The following is a 26,906-nucleotide window of genomic DNA, read 5'->3' as shown; positions in this document are numbered from 1 at the left end:
AACACACACACACAGCATATTTTCTCCTCTCTCTCCCTCCCCCACACTTTCTCTACACCCCGCTCCCTCCCTCCTTTCCTCGCTCTCTCCCTCCCTCCCGCCCCACCCAGTACTAATTCTGTTTACAGCTGTCACACCTATAAAGGCCTTTCTTTTGAAGGGTGCAAAACTGACCATAGTTTCTTATATCATTCTTGCACTGATTGATGAGATGGGCAGTGCATTCAGTTGGAATGTCTGAACCCCTGTTCTTTGCCAATTGCATAACACATAGCTCTCCAGTGAATGAGGACTATCATATTTCCTATTTCTTTAAACCTCACCACCTTCTCCCTCCAATCATGTCTTCCTCTGGCTACCTATAAATCATTGGCTATTTGGAGCTCAAGGAACCAATACAGCACAGCCTCCACCATACTTACTACGCAGTGAAATTCAGGTAGTGAAGCAGGAGGGTGATGCTCCAGGTCATACAGCCAGTGATGTGGTCAGGAAAAGGACCTGGCTCCTTAACTTCTTGTCTTCCATATACTCCCTTTCCAAGGAAATTAAATCCCAATTTGGGAGAGAGGCTTGATTCAAAGAGCTAACCTGGAGGGCAGCAGAAATATGGAAACAGTCCCTTCCTTACCTTTGCTGACTTTGAATTTTAATGGCTCTTGGGGAAGAGTTGTTCTATTATATGTGGCAAATGCATGTGTACACACGTATTTCTTTGTGCATATGTATATTCATCTGTAGTGTTAAATCCTAAGATATATGTGTATATATAGCATTATTGTATATTATTATATATATATTATGTAGCATTATTGCATATATATGTCAGATTCAGACATGGCCCGTTCAGCTATTGAGATTGGCTCCAGAAGACTTTTATTTGCATGTAGAACCAAGATGCTTTATTGGAAAAATTTAACCTAATGAGACATGAGTCTCAAAGTATCTGCTTTGTTGAAGAAGAGTCAGTTTGCCTTAAAGAAGGATGCCTAGAGGGCTATCCTTGGAGTGCTTCTGCCCATTCTTCCTGCTCTGTGTTCCTACAGTTCCCCCCTCTCTTTGATGATGTTATCATATGGTGGATGCTGGGGAAAAAATGTCTGCAGCAGCTGCATCAAAACAGCAACAGTGGAGTGTTACAGCTCATGTAGGGGAGGGAGTGACAACTGTAGGAATGTGCTATAGCAGTCTTGGATGCAGGCACGCAAAGAAAGAAAATGGGATTTGTTCCATGCAAACTGGTTAAGGACTGAACCAAAGAAACACTGTCTGCTTGTCCCTGGTCCTTTCAACCACATCAACACCCCTACACCCAAATACTAGACCTCAGCTGTTGTTATTTGAGGGAATCCCTTCCTCACCCAAGTTTGGAACCAATCAAGAAAAAGAGGAGTTAGGCAGATGGAGATGAAAATACCATCTTTATTGCTTTCTATAGGCCGACTATGTGCCCCCAAAATTCACATGTTGAAACCCTAATCCCCAATGTGATGGTATTTGGGGATGGGGCCTTTAGGAGATAATTAGGTTATGAGGGTGGGATATAAGATAGGATTAGTGTCCTTATAAGAAGATACATGGTAGAGCTTGCTTCGTCTCTCCGTCCTATGCCATGTGAGGACACAGAGGAACGGACAGCCACCTGCAAACCAGGAAGAGGGCCCTCATCAGAACCTGACCATGATCTTGGACCTTCCCAGCCGCCAGAACTGTGAGAAGTAAATGTTGATATTTATGTCTATGATAATTGGTTATAGCAGCCGAAACTAAGACATTACTCAGAAAGGCTGGGTGGGAAGATGTGTCTGGGCTGTGCAGTAACAATGAGCTTTCTAATGCTGGATCCCAGAATTAGGCAGACTTAACTCACCCAGTCATAGGCAGCACTGAGTGATTACAAACCCCAGCCGAGGCGAAGGCCGCTCTATGTAGACGATGCAGGAGCAGAGCAGAATGGGGGCTGTCTGCCGGCCAGCCAGTCCCAAGGATAGGGAGAAACTGAGCCACAGGACCCAACTCGCTGCCTCCAACTCATCATTCCCTTACGTCGCCTAGCCTCTCCTGAGAGGGATGAGTAAAAGGGTATGGAAAGGCCAGGGATGTTGCCATAATCAAAGGCCCTCCACGTGGAAGGAGCATCATGAGCAGGGAGTAAGCAGTCCCCAGCAGGAGCCAAGACACGAGCCGGGCTTCAGGTGACAGTGGAGGTCCCCAAGAATGGCTCAGAAATGGTGCTTTTCTTCCAGAGTCGTCTTCTTTCCTAACTTTCTAGTTTCACTTTGTTTACAGCCCCTTGGGCCACTCCTCTGGATTTTGAGTCATGGCACTCTTGCATGAGGGAAAGGAGTAACAATGAAACCTAGGGGGTCTTTTTTGTTTTTGTTTTTCACTTCAGTGACTTGGCTGGAGAGGCACTTTGCGAGGATAGAGGATGGGCGCGAGGAGCAGGTCAGATTGGTGGTTGGTAAGCAGTGCCTCTGCCTGATCACCTTTTCCCCCTCTTCCCAAAAAGGATGCAGAACATAAGCAAAATGACTCTAGAGTCATAGCCTTGCTTTATTTTATTGTCCAGAGCTAGAGAGGAATCAAATGAGTCGACCTAAGAGCAGACTTCTGGATTTACAAAGCTCATTAGTTCCCAGTAAGGTGTACTCATGTGTTCATTCAGCATTTTTGTTGAGTGCCTAAAAGGTATGAGGCGCTAGGTACGGGGGACACAGGCACAGTCCAAGCCCTAATGAGATTTGTATCAAATAAGAATTTATGAGCATTTATGATGCACCCCATTGTGCCAGACATTCAGCAAACCCCTGAGCTTTGCCCCCGCCAACCTGCTGAATGCAGCAGTGGAAAACGCTTACACGAAGTGTCCAAAAGTACGGTTTCCTTTGGGGAGAGATTTCTTCAGATTGCCTGAGAGTGGTGGAGGGTTTAGAAAAACAAAGTAAACGGCTTATTCAGTTAATTAAAATTAAACGTCTCTCATGGAAGACTGCACAACTTCTGAAGAAGGGCTCGTGAGCATGACTCTTGGGTAGGTAAAACTATTCTAAAAAATAATATGTGGTGGCTTTAAAAACGTTAAAGGGTTGAGAGTCTGCATCCCACCCTTGATGGAGGTGTGACTGCTGACCTGACCATGGTTCTTAGAGAGATGGATTTGTACATTTTTAGACACCATAGATTTCCTTCTGTCTGGGTTTCTTCTGAGCATTGTACATTTGGTAAAATTTTAAAACAACACAGCAGGTAAAAGAATAAAGGCCTTTCTCTCCTTTAGTCTCAGTTTAACTGTGTATGAAGGGCAGAGAGCCAAAAAGTTCATGTCCAGAAACTCAGGTGCTATTTATAGCTTTCCAATAAGCAAAACTTTTGAGGCCATTTACTCATTCATTCATTTTGTTATTGCAAAACCTAACATGAAGATAGGCACATAGTAGGTGTCCAGTGAGGGCTTATTGAATGAATGAATGTCCAGAGATCAAGCCACAGTCTGTCCAGCTTTCCACAAGCACAGAGTGACTTTGGGACTGGCCAGCGGTAACTACCATGTTTATACCCCACCAGGGACTAGAAGCAGAGAAGTTCTTACACGCTGACCCCTGAAAGGAAAACAGGAAGTAGAGAAATAGGGTGGACTCATTCAGAAAGACTGCTGAACCCAAAAAATAGAGAACTAGAACACTTGAGAGATGAGAGGACTGGGGGTTTTATAGACCCAATCTTACCAGCCATTGCTTGAGCTCTGTTAGGGGACAAGAGCATGTCTTCTGGGGCCCAGATTCCTGATTCCTCAGAAACTGTGAGATAATAAACATTTGTGGCTTTCATCCACTAAACTTTGGTGGAATTTGTTACGTGACATGGGTAACTGATACAGTTGTGATAGCATTGGAAATCCACTACAAGGTACAAACTATTTTTGAGCCTAAGATATCGTGTTTCTTTAAAATGAACTTTATTACACAAGCTGCAACTTCTCTCCTGACCCACGTTTATATAAGTGCCCCAAAGCATAACATTCTGTTGTTTCACATCTCCCCACCCCATCATGAATATTCAGACCAGGTCCCTGACTCTGTGTCAGTAAAAAACCAGCAGCTTCCCAGTGGGAAGTAATCCCTTCCTTTTCTGCCTCCACCAGCCCTAGTGTGGAGCAACCACTGATGATGGCTATGACCGGTGTAGCAGCTGATCACAGTCTCACAGAATCATATCATCAAAGAATCATAAGATTAGGAAGAGCCCCAGTGAGATTTCTTTACTCTAAATTTAATAAAGGTAAAAATTGTATGCCCAATTAGAGAGGAAATCCTTAATACCTTTTCCCTCCCCTACCAAAGAAAGCTAACAGGGCCAAGAGCCCACTGAGTTCTTTCACTTTTAACTTATTAGCATATTAGAAATGTTCAACTTCTAGCATATTAGAAATGTTCAACATAGAGAAGTAGAGAGAATAATACAGTAAACCCATAACTCTTGCATCCATCTCTCATCTTCAACAATTATCAACTCAAGGCCAACTGCATTTCATCTCTTGCCTCCCTTACTTCACCATACACTTAACCCTCACCCTGACCCTTTGGGTTATTTTTAAAACAAATTGCAGACATCATATCATTTCATTTGTATACACTTCAGTACATATCTCCAAAAGATGAGAAGTTGAGAACTCTTTTTATTTAACATAATCATGATACCATTCTCATGCCTAAAATTTTTTTTTATTTTTTATTTTTTTTTATTTTTATTTTTTTTTCCCGTACGTGGGCCTCTCACCGCTGTGGCCTCTCCTGTTGCGGAGCACAGGCTCCGGACGCGCAGGCTCAGCGGCCACGGCTCACGGGCCCAGCCGCTCCGCGGCATATGGGATCCTCCCAGACCGGGGCACGAACCCGTGTCCCCTGCACCGGCAGGCGGACTCTCAACCACTGCGCCACCAGGGAGGCCCCTAAAATTTTTTTTAAAGAATTCCTTAGTGTCATCAAATATCCAGTCACTGTCTTATTTCCTCCAATTGTCTCATGTTTTGTTTTACACTTGGTTTGTCCAAATGAGGATCCACGCACGGTCTGCACATGGCATTTGGTTGATACGTGTCCTAACTCTGTTCATTCTTCCTCCGTCTGTCACTACTCCCCGCCTGCCACACCCTGCACTCGTGGTGCATTTTGAGGCAATCTTTCTAACCTTAGTGAACATTCTATTTTCTGATTTCCACTAGTGACTCATCTCTCCTAATCAACAACTAACAGCACACTGGACCCCCTTCTTTAAGGTATAACTTTAAGAGGTACGCTTGAACTTGGGTCCATTTTAAAGTATCAAACTTTATCAAGGAGAGATAGTCTGATTACACATCGTACTGGAGGAGATAGATAGAAGTCAATTTCATACTACAGTTGATATAACACTTTTTAAAAATGCTGCTATTGGGGGACGTTTCACGAAAGCCAATAAATATTTTGGTGCATTGACGCTGCCCTTGCCGTAACTTTTAAATAATAAATATGAAATGAGAAAGTATTTCAACAGCAGTACACATCACTTACATCAGGTGGCCTTTCTTCTAAACCTCCTTAAGCTTTTTCTTATTTTCTCTGAAGTGGGATAAAACTAATAGCTTCACAGGAAAAATCTCACTGAGGCCTCTTCCCAAGTTTTTCCCAAGTGGAGACGCATCTGTGGAGAGTTGGCGTGAAGTGAAAACAGAGGGAGTAACTGATATCTGTGAGTTTATTTGGGACATCGTGATGCTATTAACTGCAGGGTTTTGACAGGAATGCTGTGAAATCTCCTCCCAAGCCTGGTGTCGCTTAGGACCCAGGAGGAAACACATTCTCAGGGCCTGTTTACTCTTCAAACCCGTCACCCTGGGCTCGCACTTCACCCCTGCACTTAACACCTGACCAGACAGAGCTGGGCACTGCAAACTTGGAGGTGTGAGCCTCATGGCTTTTCCTATGGTGCATGCCTGGGATTTGTCCAGCCTTGGAACAGGCAAGAGTTCAAAGCAGATGGCACCTTTTCATGACTTTAGTCAATTAACAAGTGATTCCAAGCCAGCCTGGAAGGCCTGGTTGCCAGAAGGGCCCTGGAGCAACAGCTGGAATAAAACTAATAAAAACAACTACAGAGCAATTTGTGAAAACGTCAAGGCCAGCACAAACACACTGACCCTCGTAAACCTTGACATGAACTTGGAGAGGGTGGCCCAGCCTGCCTTCAGGATGGCAGAGGGGGTAGGGGCTGCTGCCTTCTTGCCAATTCTGGGGTCTTTCCAAATCTTCCTAATGCCTTGCTCTGCTGCCTGACCCTCTCCTGATCTGGCTTGCTCCAGTGGACCAAAGATCTGTGCCATCCACTCTTTCCCTCTAGGTAGACCCTCTCTCCATACAAAACTCCCTCTGCGATGAACAAGTGTCGTATGTATCAGAGGTGGCTGGAGCCGGTAATTCTAAGAGCCTGTTAAAAAACAAAACAAAACAGCAGCTCCTCAAGCCTATAAAGACATTCAGAACCTAAATAAGTAAATGTTAGGACTCCAGACTTCTTTTCTTTTCTCCTCCCTCCCTTTAAATGGTTTGCTGCTCACCACTGTTTACACAGAAGCAAATGCCTCTCTCAAGATAAATGGACTTTCTGTAAACTCACAGCTGTATCAGCTACAAAAAGTTACAGAGGTGATTAATTGATCAAGACCACAGCTTAGCTTATATAGACACAGGGCAACAGGCAGCCCAGATCACAATTTTGCAACTACTGTAGGTATTGAACCAAATAACTGTTTCAGGACCCCTAAAGTCAGTCAGACTAAGGTGAAGAAAAATTAACCTATATTGGAAAAGGGAAAATAAGATTTGCTTTTATGTCATATTAATTTGCAAATGTGTGGGTTTTTTTAAAGTACTTCATGAGGAGAGTGTTTCTCTTTGCGGGGAAGGGTGGTAGGTGGCAGGACAAGAGGACATGAAAGGGGCTGCTGGGGTGCTGGCAGTGTTGCCCAGCATGATGGCCACATCAAAATTTGCTTTGTGATCAGTCACAGAGTTTTCATTCCTATTTTGTATGCTTCTTAGTATGTGAGAGTGCTTCACAATTATATATGTATTTTGTTTTCAAGATTAATAGACAGTCCAAATAATGCACAGTCCCTAAAAACAGTTTACAAAAGTTTACTTTTAAGTACTTTCTTCTTTTTTTTTTTTTTTTGCGGTACGTGGGCCTCTCCCATTGCGGAGGACAGGCTCCGGACGCACGGGCTCAGCGGCCATGGCTCACGGGCCCAGCCGCTCCGCAGCATGTGGGATCTTCCCGGACCGGGGCACGAACCCGCATCCCCTGCATCGGCAGGCGGACTCTCAACCACTGCGCCACCAGGGAAGCCCAGTACTTTCTTCTTATGGGCGCCTCTAAGAACTCTCTGTACCTTAAACTGTGTCCCTCGACTGCCTGCTTCTGAGTTGTATGAGATGATTGTTACAAAAGCAGAAAGTGGGATCCCACCCAACCCAACTGGTACAGACTTAGGGGAGGGAAGGAAGGAGGGAGAGAAGTGGTTTCTCCAGAACCCATTATCCAAGCCAGAAAACCAAGAACGAGCCTTTGTGCATCCCTCTCATGCACTGCCCACATCCAGACAGCTACCAGATCCATTCTGTGACCCAGTACAAAATTGACCCAGCCTCTCTACTGCTGCCTTTCTTCCCTGACCTCCTAATATGTATTCAGGTTCTGTTCATGCCCTCCACCCCCTCATCCTCTGTACTGCTTCCAGAACAATATTTCTGAAACACAAACATGACTATGATAAGAGACCCCCTTTGCTAAAGCCCCCCTCCTCACACACAGCCCAGCTCCTTAGCTGGGTCTACAGCTGTACCTCTCCACCCTCCTGTTTCCCGAGTGTACCTAGGGCTCCCGCAGCTCCAACCTGCTCACTGTACCTTCTTGCCTTTGCTAATTGTGTCTCCTCTGCCTAGAAGGCTGTCCACTCCCTTCTCCAAGCAAAGTCCTACTCAGATGTCACCTTATCTGCCTTCGTTTCCTGCTGCCTGAGACCCTATAAGCTCCTCCCTTGCCATGGCTTCACGACTAGAATGATATGTTGTGTCTGTTCTTTTGGAGAACTTCTCTACAAGGTTAAAAACACCTAAAGAAAGGGACCTTGCCTTGTTTCTCTTTGAATTCCTGAAACCTGGCACGGTTTGAGACACATAGTAGGTGCTCAACAGATGTTTTCTCCATTGAATTTAATTGACTCTAACAAAAGCCCTATAAAACCTAGCACTTGCCTCCTCAGCCTTGGGCTCTCTTACCTAAACTGTTCTCTTTTGGTTCCTTTCCAGTCAGGGTGAACACTTGATCATTTCTGGCGTACCAAGATGCTTCTCCTAATGCAAGTCTCTCTCTACTAAGCCTCTCATTGGCCAAGCTTGGGCCTGAGCAGCTAACACTGGTGCCAGCAACTATAACCATTACACACTTTGCCTGCCAAGAGCAGCCATGACCCAGGGGTAAGATGAGCATGGTCACTGGAAAGCATTCAGTCTTTGCCAGTTGATGGAACCTTCTCTGGTCACCTTCTGAATCAGCAAGTAGCAGATAGAATTACCCTCACCTGAGGCAGAGGTGTGTGGCAGGATACTTACCTTCCTACAAACCAAACCACCTTTTCTTCCAAATGCCTTTGCAGTCTAGGCTTCTGCCTCCCTTCCCTGGAACTTGCCTTCTTGGAGGTTGATTTTCCAGCCTAAGGTGGCAGAAAGCCGCCTTAGAATGCTTTGAGTTCTATGGACAATTGCACTGACTCAGAGGCTGAGCGCAGCTTTCATTCAGCTGCTCGGGGACACCCAGGACTTGGAAACAGTGGGACAAGCACTGGGTCCACAAAGCATTATATTAAGAGATTAGGATACTGGACAACACTTAGAATTGTAGCGTGTTCACGTCGAAAAGGACATTAGGTAAATCTCAAAATGTCGTAGGAGCAACTTAGAGATCAACAAGTCCATGGTCCCATTTTACATATAGGAAACTGAGGCACAGAGAGGGGGAATGGCTTGCCCATATCACACAGCCAGTCAACGCTGAGCCTCACTCCATTTGGGGCTCTTTTCAGCATCCTTCCGTACTTAAGTTGGAGGACTTACTGGCAAAAACAGACTCCAGGGTTTTCCACACCTCTGCCCAGTCCATCTTTTCATCTGCTCAGTTGCTTTTAAGTGGGTTGAATTTCTGATCCCCTGCTTATTTATTTACAGTGCACATTGACCCCCAGCAGCTGCAGACCATGTCCCCTCTCCTGTGCACTTGGAGGGCTTCCACTTAAGCCATGGTTTCTAAACCTGCACCAGACTACCTGGAGTGATTTTTTAAATATAGAATTCTGGTCCTCATATTGGTATTTTCCATTTCAGTAGGATGGGCTCAAGAATCTGTTTTGTTTGTTTGTTTTTAAACTCCTTCACTAATTCCCCTGTAAGGCAAAATTTCAGGACCACCCTGACAGCTGCCCTTTCTAGGTCCTTTCCAACCTGGAGGTTCTGTGCTTAAATGTCATATGGAATCCCTTACCTCTGATTTACTGGCAATCCATCATTCCTAATTTTGAAAAAGAAAGATACAATCAGAAGTATGGGTTCGTTGTCCAGACTTCTAGCAAGAAAATGAGCATCCAGAGAGAATGAAAGTCGCTCAAGGTCACCAACAGACTGCCTGCCTCCGTAGGAGAGCCCAGCAGTTTTAACTCACTGACCACGAGGTGATGCTGTCCTATAGAATAAGCAGCAAAAAGGAGACCTGTGACCCTGAATGACTCAGTCATTGCCCTGCAAGGTGAAAGTCAATTAATGTCTGTGCACCATTTCTTCATCCACGACATGAGAGTGATAATGCTTGCCTCTATTTCAGGTGACAGAGATGCTTATAAAACACCAAAAGGATAAAAGTGTTAAGGGAGGACAGACTGTCTTTTTAAAATAACCCACATGCTATTCCCTCTTAAGTGGCTGTGTTGAGTAAAATTTCCATTAGATCCAGCATGGAAATATGACTGTGAGAATACTGACATCTTAAACCACTGTTCATATAACTTGGGCTGCATGGGTGGCCTACTTGTGGCTACTTCAATTTATAATTTATTGAAATCAGCCTTACACCAAGATAAAATTTTATCTGGTCAGTTGATTCTTTTAGTCTCTAGTCAAATCCAAAACCCCATTATAGATCTTGCAGTATGGAAGGTACCTCCAAGGCAAAAGTCATAAACCTTTCAACTGCAAACACTGGACTCACGGAGCTAGAAACTAAGAGCTGGCTGAAGACCATTGCTTACTGATCCAAAGAAGATTCCTATAATCATTGTAGATCCTGGGAGAACCTCTGTATCGGCCTTCTACTCCATCTTTGTCCCAACTCCCACTAATCTAATGAACTGAAGGGAAGGACTTAGGCCTGATCAGTAGAATGCCTTGGATAGAACTGAAAGCTTAAGAAAGCCTTGAGGGACTTCCCTGGCGGTCCAGGGGTTAAGACTCTGTGCTTCCGTTGCACGGGGCATGAGTTCAATCCCTGGTCAGGGAACTAAGATCCCACATGTCACTCGGTGTGGCCAAAGGAAAAAAAAAAAAAAGAGAGAGAAAAGGAAGAAAGCCTTGAATAAAATGTCACTTAGATATATGGAATTTCAATGGCTACTGTCTTGGGGGTTTTAAGATGCTACAATGCTGAAGTTGTTTTGCAGTTTATTGTGATCTTCTGCTTCTGTCCATGTAATGCTCATACTCAGAGATTCCTATGGTTTTCCCATTGGTTTGTGGATGGTAAACTCTCACCAGTCTTCACATACATGTATTGGGAAACTGCAGAGGGAACAAATGGGCAGAAATACAGAGGAAACAGATCAAAAAAAAATGGAGCACCGGGACAGACCAGAGAGAGCAAAGTGGACGCACGGTGAAACAATAAGGTCATGTGTGGAAACTAGAGAAGCAAATGCAAAAACAGAGAAGGGAGAAGAAGAAAAGGCAAAGAGGGGAGAATAAGATATCTACCTTTCAAGGAATCCACATGCCAGGTAGATGGTAGATGGAGAAGGAGACAGTTCTCTGTTCCAGATTGTTTTGAGCTGAGGCAGTAGGAATAGAGATGGGAGGTGATAGCAGTTTTGTTGGCTGCAAGGAGAGGAAAGTCATGTCAGCCTGTGTGCTGACCATAGCAACACAGCCCTGGGCCAAGGAAGCTACAGGGAGATCACATGAAGGCCTTCTGGACTGGTGTGCAGAGCAAGTCCTCAGGATGTAAAATCAGACCACCTGCCAAGGTTCTCTGCAGAGCCTACATCTCTGGGAGAAGTCAGGTCTAGGGGAATCACAGGTGTCCATTTGTCTGAGTCAGCTCGGGCTGCCATAACAAAATACCACTGACTGGGTGGCTTAAAGAACAGACATTTTGGACTTCCCTGGTGCGCAGTGGTTAAGAATCCACCTGCCAGTGCAGAGGACACAGGTTCGATCCCTGGTCTGGGAAAATCCCACGTGCTGCGGAGCAACTGAGCCTGTGCGCCACAACTACTGAGCCTGCACTCTAGAACTTGAGAACCACAGCTACTGAAGCCCGCGCACCTAGAGCCCATGCTTCGCAGCAAGAGAAGCCACCGCAATGAGAAGCGTGCACACCGCAACAAAGAGTAGCCCCTGCTCACTGCAACTAGAGAAAGCCTGCGTGCAGCAGCAAAGACCCAATGCAGCCAAAAATAAATAAAATTTTAAAAATTGAGAAATAAAAATAAAGTCTGTTTAAAGAAAAGAACAGACATTTTTTTTCCCTCACAGTTCTAGAGGCTGGGAAGTCCAAGATCAAGTTGCCCTGCTGGCCAATTTGATTCCTGGTGAGAGCCCTCTTGCTGGTTCACAGATGGCTGCCTTCTCTCTGTATCCTTACCTGACAGAGAAATAGATCATCTCTGTTGTTTCTCTTCTTGTAAGGGCACTAATCACATTCATGAGGGCTCCACTCTCATGACCTAATTACCCCCCAAGACTCCTAACTCCAGATACCATCACACTTGAGTGTAAGGCTTCAACATATGAATTTTGGGGGGACACAAACATTCAGTCCATAGCACCACTAGTATTTGTTTTTCTCTAATTATGAAAAATTTCAAACCACAGGAAAGTATAATATAAGCCATAGTACCCACCACCCAGACTTAATAAATATTAATACTTTACTGTATTAGCTTTAAATCTTTATTCTAAACGTTACATCTACACTTGGAAACTTATCTGGACCCTTCTCTGATCCTGTTTCCTGAGAAGTAACCACAATCAGGAAAATCGTGTTTACCCTTTAAATCTATCTTTTTATTTATTTTTTTACTACATATATATGCGTCCATAAACAGTAGCTGGCATTGTTTGAGGGTGTTTTAAAAATTTGCATAAAAGACAGTACATAGGATCCTGAAACTTGCTTTTTAAAATTTAAACATTATGCTTTTGAGATTCATTTATATTGCTACTTACAGGTCTAATTTATTCAGTTAGTTGTTATATGTTATTCCCTTATCTGAATAACCCTCAATTTTTTAATTCATTTTTCTTTTAATAGACTTTTGGTTTTCATTTTTTGCTGCTGCAACACTGCAATAAAATCCTCGTGAGAGTTTCTCTAGGATATATGCTTGGTGGTAGAGTATATATATCTCCAACTTTCATAGATATAACCAAATCATTCCTGTAACAGTCCTCCCAATATATGTTCACCAACAGTGTGTGAGGTTGCCTTTTTCTCCACACCCTCACTATAATTGTTGACTTCTAATTTTCGTTGATGGGTATGAGATAATATCTCATTTTAATTTTACTTTGTATTTCTATGATGACTGGTGAGACTGAGCATCTTCCTCTTCAAGTCATCATCTTCTATGAATTTCCTGTCTATTCTTTTCTTGTTTTCCATTTTCTTTGGTTAGTAGGTTTTTTTCTCAGGTATTTAGGGGAGTTCTTTGTGTATTCTGGATGCTAATCCTTTGGGGTTTTTTTTTGTTTGGTTTGGGTTTTTTTTTTTGTTTTTTTTTTTGCTAATCTTTTGTATATTGTGTATAATGCAAAGTCTTCTCCCAAAATATTAATTGTATTTTAACTCTGTTTTTTTTTGGTGTCTTTTATCACTTAGACTAAGTTTCTTCTTTTTCTTAGTATAGTTAAGTTTATTAATTTTTCAATTATGGCTGTAATTTTTGTTTTAAGAAATTCTTCCTTATCCTAAATGATAGTCTGCTATAATTCTTTTTAAAGTTTTGCTTTTTATATTTAGAGCTTTAGATATTCTAGAATGTATTTTTTTAGTATGATGGAATGTAGAGATATATTTTAATTCTTTCTCGTATAAGATATCCAAATGCCACAGCAGCAATGTTGAATAGTTCATTTTCCCTATTGATTTGTAATGCCCCTTTATCATATATTATGGTTTCATGTATGTTTGTGTGTCTTTATGGTCTCTTGGTTCTGTTCTATTAGTCTTTTTGCATTATTACTCCACCAGTATCATACTGTTTTGATTAAATAGCTGTATAGTAAGTCTTGATATCTGCTAGAGCAAGTCTCCCCCCACCCACCTTCTTTAAGTTTTCAAAATTCTCTTAGCTTGTTCTTGGCCTCTTCATCTTCCAAATTAATTTTCAGATCAGCCTGTCAATTTCTGTGAAATGCCTCTTTGGGACTGCATTAGTTAAGAGTTGCATTAATTAGGAATTGATCAAAAACACACAACCACTATGAATGATACAGAATAGGGATTTTTTTTAGGGCTGTGTCTGGTGTTGGACCTGAAGTCAACAAGGCCAGTAGTAAGGAAACAAGAAAAAGAGGGCGGAGCAGAGACAATTAGGAAACCACAAGGGCAAACCTGTGTCTTTCTCTCATTGCCCCCAACCTCCATGATACAGATGATTTTCAGGATAAGCTGGCACCCTTCACCATAGAATTGTCAACAGACTTGGTGCAGCTGCTACCTCATGAGTTGCAACGGGGCCTGGCCCTAGACAGAACTTCAGAGCATAAAAAATTACTACTGCTTTACCCTCCACCTTCCAATCTTCACGCAAACTTTTCCTATGGCTCATCCTAACCTAGGACCATTCAGTGAAGATAAGTCTGGGTAACAAAGTTCCTGCCTAGCTAAATTGACACTGTTCAAAGCTACCTCAGGGATTTTATTTGGAATAGCTTAAAGTTATAGAATAATTTAGACTAATTGGCATCCTTAAAATATTTAGTCATTCCATCCATGAAACCAATTTATCTCTCCTTTTATTCAGATCTTCCTTTATGTCTCTTGAAACACTTTATATATTTCTCCAGAACAGTCTTGTGCATATATTGAACCTTCAGTACCTTACAATTTTGTTTGATATTTTGAATGGAATCTTTTAGTGTTACATATCTTAGCTGATTACTAATGATTTATAGGATTTGATTTCTGTAAGTCTGTTGAAAGTATACCTGCTACTTATAGAATTTCACCACTAAGTATCATGTTTCTTACAGATTTTTGGAATGTACTTTATATTAATGTAAAAACTTTTCCTTCTATTCCTAATTTAAGTCTTTTATCATGAACATACTTTAAATTTTAACTAATGTTTTCGTTTCATTTATTAGAATAATTATGTACATTTTCTCCTATATTCTGATTGTGGTAGCCAGCCTCCAAGATGCCCCCAGTAATCCTCACCTCCTGGTATTCACACCTTTGTGTAATGCCTTCCGTTAGTGTGGGCTGGACCTAGTGATGTACTTCTAATGGTAATGTGGCAGATGGGATGGTATGTCATTTCTGAAATTAGGTTTAAAGATATTTTTTCTGGTTTTAAGAAATGAAGTAGTCAGTTTTCTGTCTTTTGCTGTTCTGTAAAACATTTGTACAGGAGGAATTATCTGTTTCTTAAAGATTTAGTAAAACTTGTTTGTAAAATTATCTGGGTTTAGTGTCATTTAAGTGAAGATTTTTAAAATTACTAAGCCAATATCTTAAATAGTTACTGATAATTCTTCCTGATTCACTTTTTGGTGCATTATATTTTTCCAGCATATTGTCCATTCCATTTAAGTTTTAAAATACAGTGTCATAACCTAGCTCATATTCATCACCTGTGAATTTTTAAATCTATAAGTGTCTATAGCTATCATCACAATACTGTTTGTTTATACATTTCTCTTTTACCCCTTGATTAATCTTGCCAGTAATTTGACTATTTTATTAAACTCTTCAAAAAGTCAGTTTTGGGTTACTTCCCTGGCAGTCCAGTGGTTAAGACTCCACCTTCCAATGCAGGGGACGTGGGTTCAATCCCTGGTCAGGGAACTAAGATCCTACATGCCACGCAGTGTGGCCCCCAAAAAAAAAAAATCAGTTTTGGGCTTTGTTGAGACTCTGTTGTTTCTTAGTTTTCTATTTTACTTAATTTCAGTTTTATAATTACTATTTTCTTGATTCTACTTTCTTTGGATTTACTCTGTTATTTTCTCTTTACTTTCTCAAGTACAATATTTATTTTGAGCCTTTCTTCATATCTAATTAAGTGTGTTGAATGCCCCACTTCAAGCAAAAACTTTCTTCACTGCTTCTGCCTGATTTGGACCCAGGGCCTGCTGCTTCAGGCCTACTCACTATTTGTCTTTTTGCTCCATTTCTGATCAACAAGTGTTTATCTTGCCTTTGAGCATGGCTATGTAGTTTTATTTTCTCATTTTATTTTTTATCTATCATCGGTATCATTGGAGCAAAGATGCTGATTGGAGGATGAACTTACAATACAATCTTTACAGAAGTCTCCAGCTAATTCTTATACCAAGCCTCAAAACACAAAAGCCTTTGTCTACCTGGAAAAAATTAACCCTTATGGAAGGGACAGGGATGTTGTTCCAAATGTTGATTCAAAATCTGTGTTTGGAGACCTGCAGCTTTCTTTTTGTGAATTTTATTTTATTTTTCCCCATCCCACATGCTCTTTAAAAAAAATTTTTTTTAATCAGAATATAGTTGATTTACAATGTTGTGCTAATTTCTGCTGTACAGCAAAGTGATTCGGTTATACATTTACATACATTCTTTTTTTCAATATTCTTTTTCATTGTGGTTTATCATAGGATATTGAATATAGTTCTCTGTGCTATATGGTAGGACCTTGTTTATCCATCCTATATATAATGGTTTGCATCAGCTAACCCCATTCCCCCATTGCATCCCTCCCCCTTGGCAACCACAAGTCTGTTCTCTATGTCTGTGAGTCTGTTTCTGTTTTGTAGATAGGTTCGTGTCATATTTTAGATTCCGCATATAAGTGATATCATATGGTATTTGTCTTTCTCTTTCTGACTTATTTCACTTAGTATGATAATCTCTAGTTGCATCCATGTTGCTGCAAATGGCATTATTTCATTCCTTTTTATGTCTGAGTAGTATTCCATTGTATATATATATATATATATATATATACCGCATATTCTTTATCCATTCATCTGTCGATGGACATTTAGGTTGTTTCCATGTCTTGGCTATTGTGAATAGTGCTGCCATGAACATAGAAGTGCATGTATCTTTTTGAATTAGAGTTTTGTCTGGATATATGCCTAGGAGTGGGATTGCTGCATCATATGGTAGTCCTATTTTTAGTTTTCTGAGGAACCTTATACTGTTTACCATAGTGGCTGTACCAGTTTACATTCCCACCAACAGTGTAGGAGGGTTCCCTTTTCTCCACATCCTCTCCAACATTTTTTATTTGTAGAGTTTTTAATGATTGGAGGCTCACAACTTTCGGTGTTGTCCCACATATTCTCCCTAAATTTGTGTGTGTGTGTGTGGGGGTGCATTTGTTTAGCCTTGCCAGTAATTGTGTTCCTGATCAACATCAGAAGTGATAGTGGCCATCACAGGGTTTACCCCAGGTGCCCCACTGCTTAACGATCCCTTTGTTTGGTGGAGAGATCCTCCCTGAGGTTTCCAGTCAAAGAAAGAGTTTACATACTGTTGGTAAGTAAACACATGTTTAAATTATTAAAACAAAACTCCAAAGATCAATTTACCCTTGAACTCATAAGGATATGCACCCTAATTAGGAGTATGTGGTCATGTGGCAGTGATGGCGGTGGGAACTACACATAAAGCCACTGAGTAAGTACTATACAACCAGTCTCTCTGGGGGGACAATTTTACCATTATGTTTGGGTAAGAAAAAAAAAACTTTTATATTTTTATATTAAAATACATATAGATATGTAGCATCAATACAAAGTTCCTGAGTCGTTATAATAAAACACCAGTCTTCAAAGAAATGAAAAGAAATTGCTGTTTTTCTTTGTGGCAAGCCCTTAGAATCTCAGCGGTTCACTCTTCTGGCCTATTAGGATATTTTGGTAGAAAAGCTGGAGAAGAATCATCATAAATGAATGAAGTAAAATATAAGGTGGAATGAACCCTCCATTCCTTATTCATTCACCTCAGATTCCTGTTTTCCCAACTTTGTAACCAAGGAGGCCAGGACTTAAGAGTCAGTGGTTAGGACATTGTTTAAAGCCTGAGAGTTTAGTCTTCTTTACTTCAAATATTTCTAGTTAGTTCTAAAACAGACACAAAAACCTGTGTGCATAGCAGTAAGGACACCCCATAGTTAAATATGCTACCCCAAAGTATACCAGCCAACAGTTGTTTCCTTCCTTTCTTTCATTCACACCAAAAAATTATTTTGCCCTGTCCCAGGTCTTTATAGTCTCCCTGTGAGCAACATATTTTCCAAAGTATGAAACACATGATCTGACAATAGAACAAAATATTTGGAATTCGTACTATCCTAGAAAATATTTGATTCATTGGAATTATACTACTGAAAAAGGCCGATGATTGAACAGTATACAGCTTTCCACAAAATGACAAGATGGAAGAATGAAGTCTCAAATGAGATCATCTTGTCACTACACCTAACATGTACTAAATGGTCAATAAATGGTGGCTGGAATTCTGCATGTTCCTCTGGGCATTCCTTCACCTCCTCCACCATCGTCTGCTCCCCAGTGTTCTCAGGTTTCTCTCATACAACAAGGGTTCCTACTGACAGAGAGCCTTACAGTTATTCGTTTATTCATTCAACTTCCATGTTTTTTTTTACATATTAACAACTTTTCACCATCCCAGCCTTTGAAAAGTTATACCACTTTTTTTTCCTTTTTTAAATTTATTTTTTATACAGCAGGTTCTCATTAGTTATATATTTTATACATATTAGTGTATATATGTCAATCCCAGTCTCCCAATTCATCCCACCACCACTCCCCGCCACTTTCCCCCTTGGTGTCCATACGTTTGTTCTCTACATCTGTGTCTCTATTTCTGCCTTGCAAACCAGTTCATCTGTACCATTTTTCTAGATTCCACATATATGCATTAATATATGATATTTGTTTTTCTCTTTCTGACTTACTTCACTCTGTATGACAGTCTTGAGGTCCATCCACGTCTCTACAAATGGCCCAGTTTCGTTCCTTTTTATGGCTACGTAATATTCCATTGTATATATGTACCATATCTTCTTTATCCATTCGGCTGTCAGTGGGCATTTAGTTTGCTTCCATGACCTGACTATTGTAAATAGTGCTGCAGTGAACACTGGGGTGCATGTGTCTTTTTTTTTTTTTTGCGGTATGCGGGCCTCTCACTGTTGTGGCCTCTCCCGTTGAGGAGCACAGGCTCCGGACGCACAGGCTCAGCGGCCATGGCTCACGGGTCCAGCCGCTCCACAGCATGTGGGGTCTTCCTGGACCGGGGCACGAACCCGTGTCCCCTGCATCAGCAGGTGGACTCTCAACCACTGCGCCACCAGGGAAGCCCGCATGTGTCTTTTTGAATTATGGTTTTCTCTGGGTGTATGCCCAGCCGTCGGATTGCTGGGTCATACCACTTTATTTTGATATAACAACGTTTTCACTCAAAACCTAACTAAATAAATAATGAACAAGAAGTAATATTTCTTCACTGGGGTTTCAAGCAAAAAACCCACTCACCAATTTTCTTGACACAGGTTTATTGTAGGGAATATTATTTGGAACCAATTTAAATTGTGAGCCATGTTTATATAAACCGCAAACATTTTGTTTTGTGTACATGGGCCCAATGAGAGGACTGAAGAGGTCGCAGCATCTATGACTCTTTGACCTGTTGAGTGCATGCACTATTTCCATATATTTCGAAGCACTCTCATGTTTAACTTTTATTTTGCCTTAGAGGTATTTTTCTGTGCTATAATTTTATTTTTAACCCCGTGTAAGTGCAAAAATCTCCAAAGTGTTGAAAAATTGAACAAGAAAGAAGAAAAAGAAGTACAGTAAGCCTTTAGTACACTGTTTTATGTATAAACTGTATTGATTTAACTTTCAAATAGCTGTTTATTACTTAACTAAATTTATTTTCATTGTTCAAGTGATACATTTTTCTTTATCTGTAAAGTTGTTTGGTATCTTGGGATGGGATACAACACAATTTTTCCCATTAAAATGAATAGAGATTTTTTTTCATGTAATAGCTTTTCACATAGTAGCAGAATTTTCAGTACAAATTAAAGTCATTGAGTGAGAGATGGGTATACCCTGTTCAGGGCACCCTATAAGCCATTGGAAATCCAAAGATGAATTGAACAGAGATCCTGCCTCAAACTCATAATCTGATAAAAGACACTGGTGAGTCAACAGACAACTTGGAAAGCAATGAGAGAATGCTATTCTAAAGATTCAGGGAGAAAGTTTAGGTCAACCAGAGGTAGGAGGATGAACTCTAGGAGGGCCTATGAATTTGAGGTAGGAGATAGTTCAGGGCTTTTACTTAGTCCTCTCTCCTTCAGCAAAACAAAAGTACTTGTATCCTATTCCTTTAGAACTTTAAGTTAACTAGGTTGTTAATCTGTAATAAAGTAATTTAAGGTAAGGAGTTAGTGGCTAATAATTAGCCAGCTGTCTACTAGGCTTGTCCACTGGACTGTCCCATAGACACTGCAGAGTCAGCTCCCCCAAAACCTAATTCTTTATCCTCACCTACAAATCTGCTTTCCACAGTTGTTGAATCCGTTAACCTAGGAGACATCCTTACCCTCTCCTTTGCCCTTCTCCACCAAACCTGATTCCCAAGCCTTGTCAATTTTTCATCCTAACTGCATCCAGAATCCGCCTACTTCTCTCCATTCCTTTGCCGCAGTCCTATTCCACGCTACTTCCATCTGTTCCCTGGACTCTCATTTCCGTTCCTCTAATCTTGGTTCCTTTTGATTCATTCTTTAGACTGCAGGCAGAGTGGTATTTCTAAAATACAAGTCTATGTCTCTTTCCTGTATAGAGACCTGAATGGCTTGCCATTGCCCTTAGGATAAAAGCCATATGGGTATTCACAGCCATTTAAGATCTGACCCATGCCTTCCTTCCCGGCCTCACCTCTCTTCACCCCTGCCTTCTCAGGCTACACTACTTTAAGTTCCTTATATGTAGCCTGATCTCTCACTTCAGGACCTTCATACTTGCTATTCCTTCTTCCTAAACGTCCTTCCACCCGGTTCCCCTCCTTGCTTGCCTAAATCCTATTCAGCTTAGCTCTCAGTCCTTCTCTGATGCTCTGACAAGGTGAAGGACCCCTATTATGTTTTCTTTGTAGCACCCTTTAATCCTCTTGTCATAGCATTAATTACACTGTATTGCAGTTGATTATCCCCCTCTCCCCCCCCCACACACTTCTAGAACATAGGATTGGGAAGACAGTAGTAATGTGTGTTCTGTTCACCATTATATCCCTTGTGCCAATGCTGGCATATATGGAGGCCCAATCTATTGAAAAATGAATGAATGATGAGTGAATGACTTGCTTCCTTTATGAGTAACTGTAAAAACTTACTTATGGGCTCCATGCTCTAGCTCAGGAAATGGATTGTTAAGGAGGACATTTCAGACAACTGTAGCAGGTACGGTAGTCCCCCCTTATCCAAGGTTTCACTTTTCATGGTTTCAGTTACCCACAGTAAACTGGGGTCCAAAAATATTAAATGGAAAATTCCAGAAATAAACAATTCATAAGTTTTAAGTTGTGTGCCATTCTGAGTAGCATGATGAAATCTTGTGCTGTCCTGTTCCATCCCACCTGATTCATGAATCATGCCTTTGTCCAGAGTATCCTGCCATCTTGGTTATCATACGTGGTTATCTCAGTGCATGTGTTCAAGTCACCCTTATTTTACTTAATAATGGCCTCAAAACACAAGAGTAGTGATGCTGGCCATTCAGATATGCCAAAGAGAAGCCATAAGTGCTTCCTTTAAGTGAAAAGGTGGAAGTTTGTGATTTAATAGTTAAATAAACGATTTTTAAAAATCGTTTGCTGAGGTTGCTAAGGTCTATGAATCTTGTATTCGTGAAACTGTGAAGAAGGAAAAAGAAATTTGTACTAGTTTTGCTGTTGCACCTCAAACTGCAAAAGTTACGGCCACAGTGCATGATAAGTGCTTAGTTCAGATGGAAAATGCATTAAATTTGTATAGTAAGATAGGTTGAGAGAGAGAGGCCACATTCACATACGTTTTATTAGAGTATATTGTTATCATTTTTCTCTTGATTTGTTAGTTATTGTTAATCTCTTACTGTGCCTAATTTATAAATTAAACTTTATCATAGGTATGTATGTACAGGAAAATACAGTATATATAGTGTCTAGTAGTATCCATAGTTTCAGGCATCCACTGGGATCTTGGAATGTATCCCCTACAGATGAGGGGAGACTATAGGGGGTGTATATCTGAAAGTGTCTTATCCCAAAGTGGCCTCTTCTTGGTCCCTAAAGGGCTGGAGCATTGGTTCTGAGCTCCTTGTGAGGTCCCTCTACTTCCTCCCCACATCACCTGCCCACCTTCGGTGTCACCTTCAGTGACATGGCATGCTCTGGTCATTGCTGTAATGTAACCACCCTACCAAAATCTCAAGGCCCTTCTCTGACCACCTCCCCCATTCCCATACTGTTGCTGGGTTATTCAGGGCCAATGTGCAGAGTGCTGTCTGCGTCCAGGAGCATGTCCAGAGGCTCTGCATCTGGAAATCGGCCTGCTGAGCCTCACAAAACCCCAACTGCTGCTGAGTATCTGACCCACCCTTTTCTCTGCTCCAACAAGACATAGAAAGAAGAGCAATAAAAGGTAAATGTAATGATAGACCAGATATGCAAATACAAAAGCAATTACATAATAAATTTTGTCACAGTCAACACATTCCCCAGTCAGAACTGTTTCCTCCTTAAAGGGGTGAGGTAGGGAAATTACATACCAAATCTCAAAGAGGGTTACTAATCTGACTCTCTGAGTTGAGAGGCCCGAGAACTAGTTCGACAACTTTTCTGCTTTTGGAACTGTTAGGAACTGCTTAGGGGAAACCTTAGGAACTTGCCTATCAGCGCTGTAACTAATTCATGGTTGGTTTCCCAGACACCTCTTTACAGTACTAAGTTCAAATTGATGTAAACTTGTGGAGAGCAATTTGGCAACACATAGCAATCCTGGCATTTTCCTCTTTGCTGTCAGCTCCATTTTTGCCCATCAGCGCTGTGCTCTGCAGAACCAAATCCATAATTTGCAGGGTCAGTGCAAAATAAAAATGCTAGACTGTTTGTTCAAAACAAATTTCAAAAGAGTGACAGCATGGGGCTCTTCTGAGGATGAAGCCCTGTGCAACTGCACAGATGGAATGGCCATGAAGCTGACCTTGCTTGGCCTTGTGTCTCTGTATCACATGGAGCTGGACTCTGTAAACTATTTTTCCAGACTTCTTTGCCATCTTGCTTCTGATTAGGTTCAGTCAATGGGAGGCATTGGTGGGGTGGGAGGGGCACCTGAAAGGCAGGAAGGAAGAAGGCATTTGTATCCCCCTCTGCTTCTGGCTCCATCTCCAGAAGCAGTGGAGCATCCCTTGGTTCCAGCAGCTGCAGTGGTGGACTGTGGTTCCCGCATCCTGCAGTGACTCTAGCAGTAGCGTGAGTGGTTTCAACAGTTAAGTACAAGTCTTCATCAGTGTCCGCAGTGAGAGTGTCCTGGGTTCTGGCAACACTACTTCCTCCTGTTTGCTCCTATAATCCTAGTGTTGGTGGTGGCTTCTTGCAGTTACTAATGTAGGGGTTATCTCACCTTCCCTTTTTTGCTTCTTCAGTCCTTCCAACAATAATAATTATTCCTTAAATTAGGTACCCTGATTGAAACAATTACCATGGTTTTTATTTTCCTGATGGGACACTGGTTGAAAAGTAGCTAAATTCTTAAAATTATACCTACCCCTTGACCCAGCTATTCAACCTCGAAGGACTTATACTAAGTATATAATCATGGAGTGGGAAAAGATCTAGCCAAAATACTCTTTATTACAGCATTGTCTGTAGTAGTAGAACCCTGGAAAAAGCTAATTCCCAAATATCCAACAATGCATCCATTAAAGATAATGAGGTAGGAAAGACAAATATTAATGAAACAAAATGTAACATAAAATCCAGAAATGGACTCAAGCATTTATGGAAATTTAGTATATGACTAAAGTGGTATCTCAGATGAATACATAGCAAGGACATTACAGGGAAAGATCAGTAGGAGGGATACTGATCAATATCCCTCATGAAAATAATATGACAATCCTTAACAAAGTGTTAGCAAATAGAACCAAGCAATATATGAAAAGATAATAAATTATAACCAAGTGTGGTTTATTCCAGAAATGCTGTTGACTTAACATTCAAAAATAAATTAATATAATTCACCACATTAACAGAATAAAGGCCAAAAAAAAGCACACGATCACCATAGATATAGCAAAAGCACTTTTCAAAATGCATGATAAAAACTCAACAAACTAGGAATAGAAGGGTACTTTCTCCATCTGATAAAGTGTATCTACAACCTACAGCTAACATCATACTTAATGGTTATGGTTTCCTAGGCAACTCCATATACTGCAAAGTAGTTCAAATTGTCATAAACTTTGTGGAGAGCAGTTTGGCAACACAGAGCCAGCTGGTCCTTTACCTGTTTGCTCTCAGGTAAGATCAAGAACAAGGCAGAGATGCTCACTCCCCCTACTTCAGCCAACATTTTACTAGAGGTTTTAGTAAGTACAGTGAGGTAAGAGAAAGAAATAAAAGGTATGAAGCTCAAAAAAGAGGAAGAAAAACTTTATATCTTTAAAAAAATAAAATCAAAACATAGGATTGAAATAGCTAGATATCATTTGGAAAAAATTTAATTGGGTACATACTTCACAAAGTACACCGGAAAAAAAAAACAGCAACATTTAAAATAGATCAATGAAATCCTTAGGGCTCTAGAGGAAGCCCTGGGACAATTATTTTACTATATGAATGGGGAAGGACTTTCAAATTATGAAATAACATCTAGAAGTATAAGAAACTGATAAATATAACAACAATAACAAAAAAACCACTTCTGCATAGCAAAAACACAATAAGCAAAGATAAAAGGCAAATGACAAATTGGCCAAAAATATTTGTGATTCATACCAAAGACAAAGGGCTAATATCCTAATATAAAAAGACTCTAGAGGGAAAAAGCCTACAGTCCAAAAGAAAATGGACAATAGCTATGGGTTAAAAAAGGAAACATCCAAAGCTCTCAAACATATGAAAAAGTTCTCAACCTCACCTCTAAAGAGAGAATGAAAATTTAAAGGCTGAAATACCATTTTTATCAATCAGAATGGCAGAGGTCAAACAGCTTTTTAACAAACTCATTGATGAAGATGTGGAGAAACAGGCACTTTTATACATTGCTAGTTTATACTTTTATACATTGCTGTATGGAGTTTGTACATGTACACGGTACAAACTCTAGGGAGAGCAGTTTAACATCTATCAAAATTACAAATGCACGTAGCTTTTAACCCAGAATTACACTCTAAGAAATTTATCCTTCAAGTGTATTGCTCCAAAGTGAAAGAAGGTTATTTAAAGTAGTCTTTTTTGAAATTCCAAAAGACCCAAAGTAACCTAAATGCTGAGCAGCAGGGGACTCGTTAAGGTACATTTGTATTAGAATTCTATGGCAGTCCTTAGATGTGAGGAAACTGTATGTATTGATCTGTAGTGATCGTCAAGATATATTATTAAGTTTGTAAAGCAAGATGCAGAACACTGCTATGATATAACCATTTGTGTAAAAATGTGGGCAAGATATGTGTATTTCTTGGATATATATAAAATATCTCCGGAGGGATTTAAAAAAAAAAAAGACTTAGTTGCTTCTGGAAAGGGTAACTAGGTAGCTGAAGGACAGGGTTGGGGAAGAGATTTTTCATTACATATCCCTTTAAACTTTTAAAATTGAACCATGTGAATGCTTACTTATTCAAAAGATAATTCTTTTAAATAATAAGGTAGAAGAATGTAAAACAATGTGGAAAACATTCATAGAATTGTTAGCTGAAATTGTTCAGCTGACTTGTTAGCTGAAGAACAGGTTATACAAAAATATGTACGGCCTGATCTCACTTTTATTTATTTTTTTAATGTATAGCTGTGCATAAAGAGGACAAAACCAATATATACTGAAATATTAACCACGGTTACCTCTGGGTTTGTGGGGTATGATGAATTTTTATTTCTTTTCTTTGAGTTTATCTGTATTTTTTTAACTCTTTTACAATGAAAATTTATTCGTTTTGTAACAAGAAATAAAAGTTATTAAGAAAGGCCCACAAACGCATGGTTTACCATCTCAGCTGGGCAGCTGTTGCTGTTTAACGGTCCTGTTACTCATATTGAGTCAATCCATTCCTCCAGCAGACGGAACCTGCCAGGTACGGTGCAAGGAGATACCAATAAGGGGGCTTATTCTGATGACAGGTGTTCCAAACCCTTGCCCCTTTCCCCGTGGCCTCTGTCACATTCCCCATCATCTCCCTTGCACAGATTACCTTGTTTCTACTTCACAAAGAAAACAGGCATGAACTCCCCAGGGCTTTCCTCTCTCCACCTCCAAACTTCGCATTTCAACCAGGCTTACAGTCTTCTTCCTGCATCAAAGGAAGACAGAGCTTTACTTTTTCCTTCTGGGCTCTTGAGACACTTTTCCCTCTGTACCTTGTTTTATCGGTGATCTCCTCCTTCATATATTTTAAATTTGTGCCTAACCACTTCCTCCTTCTCCTCGATGAAACGTATTCAAGTATTTGCAATCTAGAAAAAATGTTCCGATCATCTTGCCTGCCCTCCATATACCCCTACATCTGCTTTTCCCCTTAACCTTCCAACTTCTTGCAAAACCACACCACAGGCTCTGATGATATGTGTTTACCTATAGTTCACACCTCAGCTCATTTGAGTTTGACTAATGTGCCCCTAATCTATTGAAACATTTCTTGCTAAATGTGTCTGTTAGGCCGCAAATAACAGAGCATCCAACTGGCAGTGGCTTAAACACAAACACTATGATTTCTCCTCATAAACAGGCCCAGAAGTAGGTCACTGCTAGCAGTTCAGCACTTAACCAGTGACAGGGCTCTGGGTTGGTCTCAGATATCCTCTTGGCCTTCTTCTCGTGATCATAACAGATCTAAACATCCTACCCTCACACAACTGTGTGAGGGGATCTGAATGGCTCAATGAACAGAATTTCTCCTCCTTACACCCAGTTGTCAGAACCAAGTCACATGCCCACCTCCAGAGCAGAGATAGGCCTACTTTTTCTGAGATCAAGGGATCTCTGCCAGAAAGGAGAGGGGAGGGGTAGTTTTTGTTTAGGAAGTGAAGTGTCTGACTCACCAAACTGCCCCATCACCTCTTAATTTTTAAATCCAGTCCTCATCCTATTTGACCATGGTCAACAA

Source organism: Mesoplodon mirus (assembly GCF_964341445.2).
Source record: "Mesoplodon mirus genome assembly, chromosome: 1".
In the NCBI taxonomy this organism is placed as follows: domain Eukaryota; kingdom Metazoa; phylum Chordata; class Mammalia; order Artiodactyla; family Ziphiidae; genus Mesoplodon; species Mesoplodon mirus.
The sequence above is the reverse complement of the archived record's forward strand: the minus strand, read 5'-3'. Positions refer to the sequence as shown.